Below are 16331 nucleotides of genomic sequence, written 5' to 3' on the forward strand. Positions count from 1 at the left end.
GACACATCGCCAGAAAGCTTATTCTTTCATCTACATGCTCGTAACATAGCCTGGAGTTTTTCGTAGTTATAACAATTGACTTTATTGGATAAAAATTGGTTTCTAATGACGCTTTCGCGCCAAAATCTGCTACAAGGTTTGTGATTGGTCAAATTTGAGCACGTGATCTAAGGCAGTCAATCAAATTACAGTTGTGGTATGAATCTTAAATTTTGACGAAATCTTTTTGTTAATCCTGCCATTCTGAACATCTTAAGCAGGAAATCGCGATTTATAATAAAAATATGGTGCTTTGTTGATGTATCATGCTAGGTTACGAGCTGTGACAAAGATTTTTCATGCATAATTTTGGCATTAAACATCGTGTCGGAGCCGAGAATTTAGGCGACAAATGCCGAGATGTCATTTGATTTATAATTACAAGCGATTGCACGAAAAGATGGAAATAATAACTTAGCAGTAGGTTTGACAACTTTTAGATATATTTTTGTTGATTGTATCTATAACTTTGTATACTATATTCAAAGCTTTGCTTGAAACGTCTTTATTTTGCTCTTTGACATGTTCGATGTGGACCCCTTTTCGAAGTGCGTGTCCGAGATTTTTATTTTAAATAACATTACGGGAAATAGTGAATAATTTCTTAATCTATAAAAAATTATCAATTGAAATGGAATACGTATTTCAGACATTGTGAAATGTGATAGATTTAATAAATGAAAGATATGACTGGTAGGTTTCAAAAAGTATATACTATTTGGATTTGACTACGGCTTGGCCGGTCTACCGGCCTACGGTGTCTGGGAATGCTTCTTGAATCTTGGCCGGTATTACGGGCCTACGGTGTTGAATGAGTAATAATAATTAGGCATTAAATTTGAAAACACAAAATCATTGTCAATATACCGTTACATCACAAACGTATCGCGATACGTAATTGTTTCATTTTCATATTGCGGTATACCGCTATACCGGTAATACCGTGCAGCCCTAAATATAACAATGTCTTCGCAATACGGACGCAAGTTAAATCAACAACGTAGACTTCGAGATCCATTAGGGGTCAAAGCAATTTGTCAGTCTGCAACTATAACTCATAACCCTAGTACCATCGATCAGAGTCAAACGCTTCTGGTTCACTTTCCTAATCTCGGCACACACGATGTGTTAGTTCCAGGAACTGTCCGACTAGCATTCACGATTATTTTGACTTCTAACGACGTTAACAGGGAGCACGTTCAGAACATAGGTCGTGCTATCGTTAAGAAAATCGCCATTAAAATAAGCGGTAATGAGGTTTTGAGTATCGACGATAGCGATGTATACTATTGTTACATGGATCTCTGGAGAACAGATAAAGAGCGGGAAAACTTACAGTACCAAGGTATTTGTAATCGGAACACATTGAGACTGCGCGTAGGCGCTGATAATGGTGATAGTACCGTCGTAAAAGATAAGGCTGTTGCCGACGCATTAGGTAACCGATTCTATATTCCGCTAGGCTTTGAATTACTAGATTCCCACATGCCCTTTTATCAAGCATCCCTAGGCGATAGGTTACAATTCGAACTCACTTTTAATGACTACGGTAGAGTAATCAGAGCTGCTGAAGATGCTAGCTATTCCATTGACAATATCTCGCTGGAGTACGATATGATAACGGATCCTGAATTAGCCAGACAAATTCGTAACCAGTATACCGGAAGTTTAGCCATTTTGTACGATCGCGTGCTGCGACACCAAAAGATCACGAGAGACAAAAAAGATACGATGTGGAATAACAATCTAAACGTCCCCACGAGATCGTTGAAGGGTATTTTAATGTTGTTCGAGGACCCCTCCGATGCATTTAAAAGAAATACCGAGAAGTTCTACAATCCCAAGATTACAAAAGTAGAATTGACTATCGAGGGCGTTCCTAATCAACTATATAGTCAAGGAATGCTAGCGTATCACCAGTGGGATGAGATTAAAAAACTTCCTTCTATAAAACGAAGCCCAGAAGTTATCGCGGTCGAGAAATATCTGTCTCTCGGGAGTGTATCAATGGGTGAATACCTCACCACGAAGTACGCGCTATGGCTCGACATGCGAACAACGGACGATGACCAACTACACGGCAGTGGGAGGAGAATAGAAAATGCTAGCAAGGGTGTCACTATACAGATAACGAAGCTCCAGGAAACGGCTGGTAAATTAAACATATATTTGTACGTGATTATGGATGTGCAACTCAATATACAGAATGGGAGATTCGTACAAGCAATCTATTAATAATCTTTTACCTAAAGATCCGCACTGCGCAATCATATGCGGGCAAAGGGGCTGTGGAAAAACAGCCTTTATTCTAGATATTTTACAAAGTCATTATCGGGATGTTTTCGATCATATTATTATTCTGTGCCCAACTATAAGCGTTAATAAAACATACCTATCGAGAGATTGGGTAATGAATGACGATGGGGTACAACACAGAGTCGATCTGGGCGATCGTTTACAAGACTGTTTACGAGTATGTCACAAAAAATACAAAGGAGAATCAACTCTTTTCGTAATAGACGACTGCAGTGCGAGTAAAGAACTCACAAAAAAGAAAGATATGCTTTCGTATTTAGCATTCTCCGGTCGGCATACTCAACATAGTGTTTGGGTACTTACTCAAAAATACAACTCTGTCCTGAAAGATCTGAGATAGCAGACCAAATGGGTAGCACTCTTTCATTGCAAAGATCGAGATTCATTCAAGGAATGTTTACGCGAAAATGATGTTATTTATACCAAGCTCGAACGAGATAAAGTCAGAAAACTGTTATTGGCAACGAAGCACTGTAAACCCGTATTAAAAACCGATCAACCAGCTGCTTATGCAATTGCTTAGCAAAATGTAGCAAAATGTAGCAAAATGTAGCAAAATTTTAGGAAAATTATAGCAAATATAAGAAAATTATATCAAATATAGCAAAATTATAGCAAAAATATGATAAATTGAACATTAGCGGTTAATATGACATGAAATGTGGTTCGAAATCATCATTCTTTCGCAACAGTTCATTATTACGGGATGTATTGGATATGCCATATTATATTATGTTAGACTTAAATATCTCCTTAGGTATTACATTATGGAATGAGACAAACTCATCGAACAAATGCTCAAAGAATCTGATGCAGATCAACAAGTTACAGATAAATCTCTAGATAAACATAGAGAAAGACTCGTGGCTTTGGTAGCCGGTGGAAAATGTTCCCAATATTTGGGAGAAAATTATACCATCGAAAAAATTGGTAACATGACCGATGAAGAAATTAAAAAAATGTACGCGCATTACGAGTCTAGACTGGGAGCTACCATGACTAAAACGATAGGGTCGGCTATATTACAACTATACACAGTCGTAGTTAGTACGTTTCTCCCTATCCCGGCAGAACATCGCATGTATTTATGCGAATCTCTAGAGAAAGACCCATTCATCGAACACGCTATAAGCTCAGTGAGCTGTGAGTTTTATCATAGATACGGAATGTTCTTAGCTCCGTTCACCACAGCTTTAATAACGGCTAGGTATTGTCAATTTAAACATACTTGCCCACTTAATAATAATGGAGTCTCAAGAGACATCACAACAGATTGTGAACGAGGAAATAACTGCACAACCACAACAGATTGCGCCACATGTTAATGAGAAAATACTAAAAGCCAGAGTTACTAAGAACCCCCCAAAAATAGCCGCAGGAAGAATGGGAGGACTCGCGAGGAAAGCAAAATTAATAAATAATTCAAATATTAATCCGATTAAAACATGGTCACTAGTAGGAGTTGCTGGTATAGCGGTTGTATGGTTCTTTTATAAGACCGGAAAAGAGAAAACGTCACTCCCAATGCAACAACAAGTTCAATTAGAGGTTAGCCCCCATATAATGCTATAAGAAGCCTGACTACTCCAGTTACAGACGGTAAAATGTTGGTAAACGCAACGTATCATTCAGCGGTGGTCACCAGCATGGCCACTGATTACTAAAGCCACACCACCCAAGCTAGATTTTAATGGTTATGATATCAGTATGGTCATTCTTGATATTTGATTGGCTATGGCTACAAAAGATTTGCTCATGAAACAAGGGCTTACCCCAGAAGACATAATGAAGTAATTAAACATTTGAATATTTTATATTATTGAACATGGCAACAGTTGCAATGATGGTCCAAGCTAGATTTTAATGGATTTGATATAGGTATGATGATTCTGGATATTGGACTGGCTATGACTACGAAGGATATGCTCATCAAACAAAAACTTATCCCGGAAGACATAATGAAGTAATTAATTAAACATTTGAATATTTTATATTATTGAACATTTGAATATTTTATATTCATATAAATATGGCAACAATTGCGATGATGGTCGGTGGAGCTATTGTTAATGCTCTAGCTTTTTCGGGGAGTAATTTTTTATTTTCCAGTATGAGGGAATCAAACGCTAAAGAAGTTGAAGAGGAGCGTAAACGACGTAACAATGCTTTAGAACAACTCAAAGCAGCTCAGTCACAATATACATGGCAGAGAATGAAGAGATTAGACTTTATTCAGGAAGAACTGCGTAAGGAAGGACATTCAATTCAAACGTTTAAGGATGTCTAATCTGCCATGCACGAATACTTCCTCGTTTATGGGAAAAAAAATTGTCCCAATACCGAGACCAACAATGAGTCAGTTTTATACACTGTCAGAGGCTCAAAAGAACCGCGAGGTTGCATTTGTGATAATGGGGTTATCTGCTGTATTGATTTTCAGCTATACCATGAACTAGTTAGCTAATCTATAAATAGCGTTGGCTGACTGCCTAATCAATAGTGTAGATGTGATTTGCATTAAGACAAATGATATGATAGATGTATAAACCATGAATCATTGCAGATTTACACACATGGGTAAAAAATCTCTATGTAACAGACGCTGTGTTGATATTTAGTGCGGCATACACAATTATTACATAAGGCGCGGAAACATAAACTATACGTGTTCTGTATGTGGGACAGGGGTCAAAGGTCGTTATTGTTTATGTAAGGAACACGGTGCTGATAGGGTCAGGAACCAGATTATTTATGCTAGGAAGAGAGATTACATCAATGAGAGGAATAGGTTGGGGAGAATACGTATTTAGATATATGAAAAACAACCAATTAGACATTTGTCTCATTTTGCATATACCATTCAACCACAATGGTTTTTGTCAGAGAGTTGAAGGCTATTGCAAAGCAACGTGGTCTACGTGGATATTCTCGAATGAGAAAAGCTGAATTGATTACCTTACTCGGTTTGGAATACAACAAACCCCAGACTGTTAGGGAACAGTGAGAAAGCGAGAAACAGTGGGCTGAGAGGTTATTCTCGAATGAGAAGAGCTGAATTGATCGCTTTACTAGATGATAATGATGATGATGAGAATAAACAACAAGAATTAATATTTGTACCCACATCCGCCGTCGTTGGTAAATATCTAAGAGGTTGGAAGATGGATATTAATTCCAATATGGATGTAAACGATATTAAGCCCATCATATCTAGTAAAATGAACGAGGAGTTAGATGATTTACATAGTATAAAATACCAGCTGACGATTAAAATGTTATTGAGTAAAAGTAACACAAACGATAGCACCGAATATACCGAACGACATTTCCGTAGCAATCAAGAAGTTATAACCGAATCCGATACTATAAACGCATCATTAGATACATCAATTCAGAGGATACAGGAAACTTTAGAAAGTTGGACTAATAGAGGGTCGGGTTGGGGTGTGGATAAAATCGATAGTTTATATTTAGATATAGCAAATTATATGCCTTTCAAAGGTGGTTCTTATATAGATTTACCCCCGTATTATAAAAAGAAAAAAGCCATAATTAATGTAAAAAATAAATCCGATGACTGTTTAAGAATGATGATAAGATCTGCATTGTTCCCCGTAGATTCTAAAATTGCAAATAGACTATCTTGCTATCCACAAAACGATAGACTCAACTTTGATGGTATAGACGAACCTACACCAATATCACAAATTTATAAAGTGGAAAAGCAAAATAATTTAGCTATGTTTTCGGACATTCTAAAGGAATTGTTGTACACAGGATAAGCTCCGCTCCGGAACATATTCCCAGAATCAATTCATTTCTGATCGAAAAAGATGGAAAATATCATTATACATGGATAAAAAGTTTAAACAGGCTATTATACGATCAAACAAAACATAAAGAAAAGAAATATTTCTGCGAAAGATGCCAACATGGGTACAGCAGACAAGATCTATTAGAAGCGCATAAAGAAGACTGTAGAGGTGTTGGACAGACCGCTATCAGGATCGATATGCCTAAAGGTGGAAAAAATATATAAAAATTTGAACATTATTGTAATCAAATGCCAGTACCGTACGTAATTTACGCCGACTTCGAAGCGCTTATCAAACCTATAGAAAATACTGAACGCAATACTGATAGTAGTTTTACTTACAAAACTCAAGAACATATTCCTTGTGGGTTTGGATATATAGTTTTAAGGTATGATGGGAAAACAAACACGCCCATGATTTACAGAGGTCCCGATACAGCGGGAAAGTTCCTAGAATATCTACAAAATGAAGAGAGAATAATCAGGGAAAAATTATCGTGTAAGAAACCCATGTGTATGACGAAGGATGATTGGAGGGCCCATAAGAAGTCAAAGAGTTTTCACGTTTGTAATAAACCCTTGAATGGGGATTCCGTAAGAGATCATTGTCACGTCACGGGTAATTATCGGGGAGCCGCGCATAACGAGTGTAACTTGAAACTAAAAATGAATTCTCAAACAATACCCATCCCCGTTGTGTTTCATAACCTAAGGGGATACGATTCACATCTCATTATGCAAGCTATCTCAAAGACCGACGGCGGTTTAACGTGCATTCCTAATAATATGGAAAAATACAAATTGTTCTCGTTGACTAAACCTATACATTTATAGGGACAAGGATGGGAAATCTAGAATAAAGCAAAGTAATGGGCTTAGATTCATAGACTCCGTACAGTTTCTGTTATCTTCCCTGGACAATTTAGCTAATGCGAACAATCTCGATGACTTTGAGATAACAAATCAATATACCGATAAGATAACTCGTCATTTGTTGCTGAGAAAAAATGTGTGTATCCTTACGAATATATGGATGATTGGTCTAGATTCGAAGAAACTGAATTACCACCCCTTGAATCATTCTATAGTAACTTAACAGAATCTAAAATAACAGATGCCGATTATGAACACGCTCTGGCAGTCTGGGATAAATTAGGTTGTAAGAATTTAGGTGATTATCACTATCTGTACTTAAAAACCGATGTGCTGTTACTCGACGATATATTCGAGATATTTAGAAAGACATGTTTAAGGCATGGTACTATTCCAGTCCCGGACTATCGTGGGATGCATTGTTGAAGAAGACCGGAGTAGAACTAAAACTACTCACAGATTACGATATGCACTTGTTTATTGAGAAAGGATTAAGAGGGGTTATATCGATGGCAGTGAAAAGGTATTCTAAGGCTAATAATAAATTAGTGGAAGGATACGATCCAAGTAAACCCGACACGCATATATTATATCTCGACGCTAACAATTTGTACGGATGGGCTATGAGTCAACCTTTACCCACGGGTGGTTTTGAGTGGGTCGATGATATCCATAATATCAATGTGAATGATGCGAATAAAGGGTACATACTAGAAGTTGACTTGGAATATCCAAGTTCGTTACATAAAGATCATAACAGTTATCCGCTAGCTCCCGAAAGATTAATTGTTAATAAAGATTGGATGTCGGAATATCAACGCTCCTTGATGGGTAATAGTAGGTTAGCTAACGTAGAAAAACTTGAAAAGTTTGATGGATAAGACAAAATATATAGTTCACTACAGAAATCTCCAGTTAAGCGTGTTGATGTTAAATTAGTCAGGTCTAATGAGGAAGAAAGACTCAGGAAACTTATAGCCAGTCTGGCTTTTAACAGAAGCAAGATATTCGATAACGACTTAGCCGCGTTGCATATGCAGAAGAGTAATATAAAATTCAACAGACCGGTGTACGTCGGTATGAGTATTCTCGACTTGTCAAAACACTTAATGTATGACTTTTATTACAACGGACTCAAGAAGCAATACGGTGATAGATGTGAGGTGTTATATACCGACACAGATTCTTTGTTGATGGAAATACAAACCGAGGATGTGTATAAAGATATGGCAGAAAAAATAGATATGTACGACACGAGCGATTACCCAAAAGATAATCCACTGCACAGCGTACTAAATAAAAAGGTGTTAGGTAAGATGAAGGATGAATGTGCTGGGACCCCTATAGCGGAGTATGTCGGATTAAGACCTAAGATGTATTCTATAAAGAAGTCCAATAATGGGGAGATAAGAAAAGTTAAGGGCGTATGTTGTAAAAAAGCATATCAAACACGAACAGTATAAAGAATCATTATTCAACGGTAGAGCGTTCAAACACGAGATAAACTCTTTAAGAAGTTACAATCATAGGATATATGGATTAAGAATGAACAAGACATCATTATCCCCCTTAGATACAAAGAGATGAAATTGATAATGATGGTGTAACTACCTATGCTTATGGTTATGGTGGTAATACCGTACCGTTGGGAACTATGAACAACTCTTCTCGTACAAATGCCCTACCCGGTCCATCTTGAAGATAATAAAGAATAGGCTCTACTTCTTTCGTAACCAATCGACTAATGTTATATGTCTTAAGGGACCATATGGGATTGGTTGCGCGACGTAGGCCTCCTTCGAGTTCACCGGGCTCTATCCGGAAGTTTTCGTTCTTTGCCTCTCCTCGGTGCTGAAGATTCGGAAGTCACGGATTTCATTTTAATAGCATCGAATGGTTTCTTCCCTATTAATCTCGTTACTTCATTATTCAGAGCTGATACAACGGCTGATAATCGTGTCACCCATTCGGTTGATCTCAATCGCTCGGATTTCATTTCGATCCTTTACTGATAGCCAAACAAACGTTCCGCTAATGTCCTGTTAAATCTTTCGACGATAGCTTGACTACGGTGGGCCTCTCTTTCACCACGCCTGATTTCGACATCGTGCTTTGTTAACAGTTTACTTATCGATCCCATAAACTCGCGATCGGGATCTACTTGAAATAGCTTAGGCCATTTTAGCGGTCCACGTTTATATATGCGGCTCAGTGCATTAGCTACTTCTGTTGAATCTTTCGAGGTTAATGGCTCAGCCTCTTTGTATCGACTAGCCACATCCACTACTGTTAAAGCGTATTTATACGTTTTGCGTCTTACCTTATCGTGGGGAAGAAACAAGAGGTCAGCCTGATGAACTTCATTCGTTGTAAAAATATCAAACTTCTTCTTCGGTATATAACGCGGTGCTGGTAAATATATTTGCCACATCGCTTGTTTCTTTAACCAATCCTTGGCTACATCTTTAGATACCTTAGCCGCAGTGGCTAATTTTTTTATTGCTCCTACACCTTTCCAATATCCTCGTGGGCTATAGTAAATTTTATTCATTATTAATTAATATTGATGTTTCTTTTAATACGACTCATGACTATCGTTGAATCGCATAATCATTTTGGCATAAAAAATTACACCTGTAGTAGCGGTATAGGTATATGAATCCAGCTCCAGTGGAGTTGTGGCAGAACCCCCATTACCCATACTACTAGTGGCCATGAATAATGAATTCAATTCATGAATGGTTATGGTTCGATTCACCGAATACGAGAGTAAATCGTAACAGCCCTGGTGTATGCCACAGTTGATATGAGTGTCACGATCATCAGACGTTGGTTTCTTGACTGTGGGGTCCAATGAAATATTACCCAGATTACAGTCTCGTATTCCAGATAATTGATGTGGTAGAGCTGTCTGCTTCTGACCATAGGTCTGATGTTACTTCCAAGTTGAAGTGAGCTCACGACCTTGAAGTGAGGTATCTATGAACACTACAAGTGGTTGTTGTATTTCGGCTTGTGTAAACAAATTCCTGCACAAACAATCAATTCCACTGTCCATCACGAGAGGTGTTCCTCAATGTGTTCTGGTACTAGGATGTTAGTCTGGCTCATTAGACTTGATCCTAAGGAATGGACATCCTGGAATGGCTGTAAGTCGGACTTCTGATAATTTATTAACCAACGTAGATGTGTTAATAATTTCCGGGTAAATATTGTAGTCTGAGTATTTGTGCATATCGGGGCTTGAATCCCTTCATCCAGGTAAAATGTATTACGGATTCCTGTGTGACGAACAGCAACTGGTTTAATCACTCGTGTACATAGCCATGGGTTGAAGCAGTTGTACCGCCAGTGACAAGAAGGGTGGTTCTCCTTCCAGTTGTGGCAGTTGTCCTGTCATCTGTTGACTGGTGACGGTTAGAATGGGGTAACGGAGAGGTCGTCTAAAGTGTAATAGCTATTACCATATGTAGAACTTGACCTTCCGAGTTGTTGATGTGGAGATGAGTTCACCTGCTGATCAACGTTCAAATACACATTACATAAAAAATGTGTTATAAAGCGATGGTAAAAACGGTCGTGCGTGTGATCTAGTATCTCATAGAAAAACGACGCTGAAGATGTAGTTTACCGGTTGGCTGATCGTACAAAGCAGGGTAATCGGGACTACGTTGAAGAGCGGTAGTAGCAAACACTGTGCCTAGAATGGACGTGGCTAACATTAGGATCATATACCAAAAAAAAAATGTCGATATTCAACAAATCTCGTCTTGAATAAGTGAGGGATGAACGGTTGAAGAGATGATGGATTCCATCGCCTTGGCATGGGAAAAAGCGCTGTGCATTCCAGTATCGATGTGACGACAAAAGGAGTTGTGAAGATGTGATAGACCGCACATATAGTCATTGACTACTACTGTAAATGCTTCGCACGGCTCGCATGAGATCAGCCTGTACCAAAGTCAGCATGGTAGTCTTGTTTACAAACAGCAGTCTCGGTGTGATGTGTAATTCAACCTTGCGCAGAACAGGAAATACAGCAGTCTTTCTGATCACGTGGTCAAAAGCTCCCAACACACAAGCGCTGTCCCGAGTAACGAAAAACACCAGTGTATAGGCAGTCAGTTGCTTGTAGAACATGGGACGAAACCGGTGTGCTAGAAACCATCTTCAGATATCGAATATCTGCCGTTTGTACCGATGAAAGACGGACAACACCCCCACGTCGAATTGTCTGTTAGAATGATGTTGATTGACCACAACGAGGGCGGAAAAGATGTGCTAACTTATATGGAATATCAGGCTGAATTTGAGGGCGTCGATGATAAAGGTCGGTTGCGATGATGTCGAGCCTCGGGATGATGTTGTCTGTCTGACGATTCAATCTGAATAGGGGGAGCGTGTTGTTCTCGAGCTTCATAACCTTGTAATGGTGATTTCTCATAGGAGAGTATCGTAAGACGATTCATGGCTGGCAGGCATGTGGACCAGATCCATGAAGATCCCTGTAGAGAAAAGACGTCAGTATCTCAAGCTCGCCATACGAGGTGACTATGCCTGTAAGAGACCAACAAGACTAGTTGGTCAAGTTCGCTGATATCGTTGGTGCAGGTCATCGTATCCCAAGACGTAGACAGATGCTCATGATGGATCACTAGATTGTCTGATCTAGATAACAGAATGCAGCGAAGGCCTTGTCCAAATTAGCGTATAACAGTCTGATGCACGATGAGAGAGAGGTCTATTGATTCCGTGGAAGAATGACGATCTTACGACTGAGGACCATCCGTCGTTCGTCTGTTTTATATAACAAAAGTTATATCTGGGATAACATCTTCTCAGTAAAATACATGCTCATACTTTATGGGGTTGAGTCCCGTCCAGGATTCGAACCCACACTGCCAGAGTAAGGGACCTAAATGCCAGCACACAAAGTCAGCAATCTACCCCCCTCAGCCACCGAGGCTTCCTGCAGGTAAAGTCATTCTAGCGGACGAGTTCTTGATCGGACGATGCGTTGATGTATCAATTTATCCATATGTCGATATATCGATTTATCCATGTGTCGACGTATCAATGTGTTGATGCATCAATGTGTATCGTAGAGTGAAGATCCCTTGGTATCGATCTGTAGGAGAGGCGAAACTGTTGATCCTCCAAGGTACGACCTGATGGACTGTCCATCCAACATCAGCGTCTTGTCGATAATGGTGAAGTAAGGTGATCTGTCGATCTGTCAATCTGTCGATCCCTCGGTCGTCTATGATCCAATGAAGGATGATGGTCCTGTCGATCTTCCGAGGTACGATCTGGTGAATTGTGACATGGTAGTCCATGTGTCGATGCATCGATGTGTATAGTCGAGTGGAGATCCCTCGGGTATTAATCTGTAGAGAAGGAAACTGTTGATCCTCCGAGGTACGATTTGGCGAAATGTCCATCCAAGAACAGCCTCTTGTCGATAATGGTGAAGAATGGCGATCTGTCGATCCCTTGACCACTCGGTCATTACGATCCAGCAAAGGAAAACGATCCTGTGAGTGAAGATCCGTCCTCAGTTGGCTATTGCCAACGATTGTAGTGTTTTCAGTCAGATGTGTTGTTGCCATTAGAAAGCCAGAGAGGTGTAGCTGTATCCTCAGAGCGCTGTAGAAGTGATAACCCGAGTAACAAACATGTTGGGGGAAGAGGCAACCCTCAGTTGACGGCTTGACTTCCCAAGCTGAGTAAAGGGCCGTAGTCCAACACGATGAACTGGCCATTTAAATGCGGGACGTCTGTAGAAGCCAGGGAGTGGGCACGTGCACAGGGGTGTGGTCCGCACAGAGGCAGGAATCGCAGCAGTCAATCGAGACAGAAAGCGAGCCTCCGCTACAGATAGCGATGTAACCATCGCCAAATTGACTATAATATTTTGTTAAGCAAAAAAACGAAGGTACAGCCACAGGGGATAACACAATCGTTTTGGTTTCAAAGCGGAAGAAAAACAACATGCACAAAAACTGTAAACAACGTCTTGGACCAACGAACAGTCGTCTTTATCGAACACTAAGCTAAGTAAGTGGAAATCCAATTCTGGCAACGTGGTACACAGTAGACATCGTTATTAATACCACTCTCTCTTAGTGGTAATGGTAAACTTTAGTAGTGATGTCGTGTATTTAAGTTTTATATATTAAAAAAATAAATTAAAAATTAAAAAATTCTCTGTTCAAGAATAACGTCCGAACACCATAGCGATAGAATTGAGAATGAGGGTGCTGGATATGTGAGGTGATCAGATCGCTGGGGTCGTGTCGCACAGGATTTTAGTGGTGCGTGAACCACAGTGCTTATTTGGTGATGTGTGGGATGTGTTTGGATGAGTGGTGTTTTTGAAGCTGGAAACATTGTTCTAGGACGTTTCCACACCAAGATCGAGAAATTAGAGGAAATGCATAGTGTGAGATAGGATAAGTTTAAAAATTTATTAATACACCTTGCACACAAATACACTTCACAGTTTTAAACTCTGTGGCAAATTCACTGTTCTGTGACATAATGCACTTAGTAAAATGACTGAAAACAGCATCTGAAATTTAGGTTCATCATTAATAAGGTAAGTTAACCTTTGACCTTTCACAAAATCACCATTCATGGTGATTTTTTGTGTATGTGCAGAAATCTAAATATTGGAATAATTACTTAGAGAATTCAATTACAAAAACAGCACATCAGTGATTACAATTACGAGGGCTGGTCAAAAAGTACTAAGCCAAACAAACAAAACCAACAATTGTGAAAGTGATTTAATTTTATTTTGCAACATAATCTCCCTGCTTTCAATACACTTCTCATATCGATAGTGAAGCTTTTCAATTCGAGCCACGAAGACGTTTCCTGAAGCCACCCTGAAAAACCCATTCACGGCAGCTTTGAGGTCATCATTGTCCACGAGGATGTTCTTTCAGTTTAGGAAACAGGGAAATCACTTGGTGCCAGGTCAAGCAAGTATGAAGGGTGAAGAAGCTCTGCAAACCCACATTGTCGCACAGCAAGTCAAGAGGTGTGAGAAGAGGAATTGTCATGAAGTGGTAAAACTCCAGCAGGCAGCATTCCTCACCGCTTTTCTTCAATAGAATCTCTCATGCAATGAAGAGATGTCTGCATAGTAGGCACGGGTAATCGTAATCGACAAGGATCACACCCTTTGCATCCCAGAATAAAGTGGCCATAACTTTCTTCACTAATCTTGAAGACATAGTGGTTGACCCATGTTTCATCACCTATAACTAATCTCTTTTTGAATTTAAAAAAATCCTCATCAATTAGTTCTAAATTTTCTCTTTGGCAATGTCAGTTCTTTTTTTCCTTAAGATCAGAATTTAGAAACATTGGCACTCAACCCTCAAGTGCAGCAATGGTTATACACAACATTGTGTGTTATTTGAGACAAGTGTGACTGATGGGTAACATGTGCATGTGGGATTTTAGGATTTTAGGAGGACTTGTGAAACTTGTGGAGGGGACATAGTCTCAGAGAGACAGGAGTTCCTTGATTTTCGATGTTTTGCTTCATAAATGGTTGAAAAGCTGTTGAAAGGCTAACACAGAATCTGGAGACTTGGTGCCAAGCTGTCTGCATTCACAGAGTTTATTCAGTTCACAGGATCAGCTCGCTGGGGTAAGTTTCCTTTTCCTTGTTTTTTTGATGATTTTTGTTTTGATTTTAAGACCTCCCTGAGTTTAGCAAAGTGCATCGATTTCGTGTGCAGATGTTGGCAGGCTTATCATGTCTTTTAACAACAAAGACAATAAATGTGTTCAGAGGTTGAATTATGGTCAGTCAGATCTCCATCCACTTTAGCGAGGTCATTTACTTGGGTGTCAAATGGTCAGACATGTTTCTTTACAAACAATGCAGACAAAGTTTTGGATTTTATTGGAAAATGAAAATTCGTAAAAAATGTGAATGAATGCTGTGGATATGTGAATGAATCCAATGAGAGAAAAATAGTCCTGTTGTCCATTGAAAATTGATCTTTGCTTAACTGAGTGAGTGAGTGAGTGAGTGAGTATGGTTTTACGCCGCTTTTAGCAATATTCCAGCAATATCATGGCGGGGGACACCAGAAATTTTGTTTAACTGACCTATCAGCTTAAAGAATCACTAATTGCACACTCTCTTGTTCAGACCATGACAGTCGCTTCCATGCAGATTTACTGCCGGTCACTATTCGGTCTGTGACCACCCCTGCTGCCCCAGCTGACTTCACAGTGAGGATCCAAAGTTTGAGGTGTCTCTCTTCTCCCTAAAACCCATGACAGGTAAAGCATCCCCTCACATCCAAAGGAAATCTACTCATCAGACAGCAAGCTTTCCAACCGTCTGTCTCCTGCTGTGGGTGATGTGAGACACCTGGCCATGCTCCTTACTCTGGGGTGGAGCCTTGGAGTGAAACACACCTGGTTTATCTGGAATCCTCTGTATATTGGACAAAATGGCACCTTCCGTAGGTGATGTGAGGCTCATCCAAGGTCTTGAAATGAAACATGCTGTTTATTTTGGTGAAGGAGAACGCCATCTTGTACCAAATATATTACCATCTAGAAATTAAAATCTAAAGTAAACTAAAACTTTTCAGCATGATCTAGTCTTCTAGTAACCTAAATAAACTGAAATCCTAAAGTTATTACAGTGTTAAAACAACTCAATTACAAGTTATGACAACTCATGCATGAGTGAGTGAGTGAGTGAGTATGGTTTTACGCCGCTTTTAGCAATATTCCAGCAATATCCCGGCAGGGGACTCCAGAAATGGGCTTCATACATTGTACCCATGTCGGGAATTGAACCCGGGTCTTCGGCGTGACGAGCGAATGCTTTAACCACTAGGCTACCCCACCGCCCCAACGCATGCATGAACATGAGGCTTGGGGAGCAAGATTTGATTTTTTCAAGAGTGATGACAGATGCAATATGATGTAATATGATGTAATATAGGTATGGTATTCATATGAATTATTATCACTGGATGACGGAGAAGCAGGTCATGACATAAGCTCACATGACTTTAAGTCAAGTGAAATCAAAATCATGATAATGATCCCACATATTTTCATAAAAGTTACAACTCGACCATAAGGCTTTTTAAAAAAAGATTTTCAAATTTTTAACTTTTAACATTTTTTTAAAAATGGTATTTGTTCACATTTTACCGAAATGAAGAGTCTTAAAGTAAATGCCTTGAACAAATCTTAGTCACTCTATCATGCTGGGCATCTCATAAAGCTTAAGGATAATGGACAA

General features: G+C 39.4%; 1 protein-coding gene across 4 annotated transcripts in view; it reads right to left on the minus strand.

The window, feature by feature from the left end:
• Window positions 1–16331, minus strand: part of LOC139445782 (ankyrin repeat domain-containing protein 26-like) — a 758925-nt gene that overhangs the window by 482367 nt on the left and 260227 nt on the right. The gene's annotated exons all lie outside the window — the stretch shown is intronic.

The sequence above is a fragment of the Haliotis cracherodii genome, unplaced genomic scaffold (assembly GCF_022045235.1).
Source record: "Haliotis cracherodii isolate W230 unplaced genomic scaffold, xgHalCrac1.p SCAF_6, whole genome shotgun sequence".
Lineage (NCBI taxonomy): Eukaryota > Metazoa > Mollusca > Gastropoda > Lepetellida > Haliotidae > Haliotis > Haliotis cracherodii.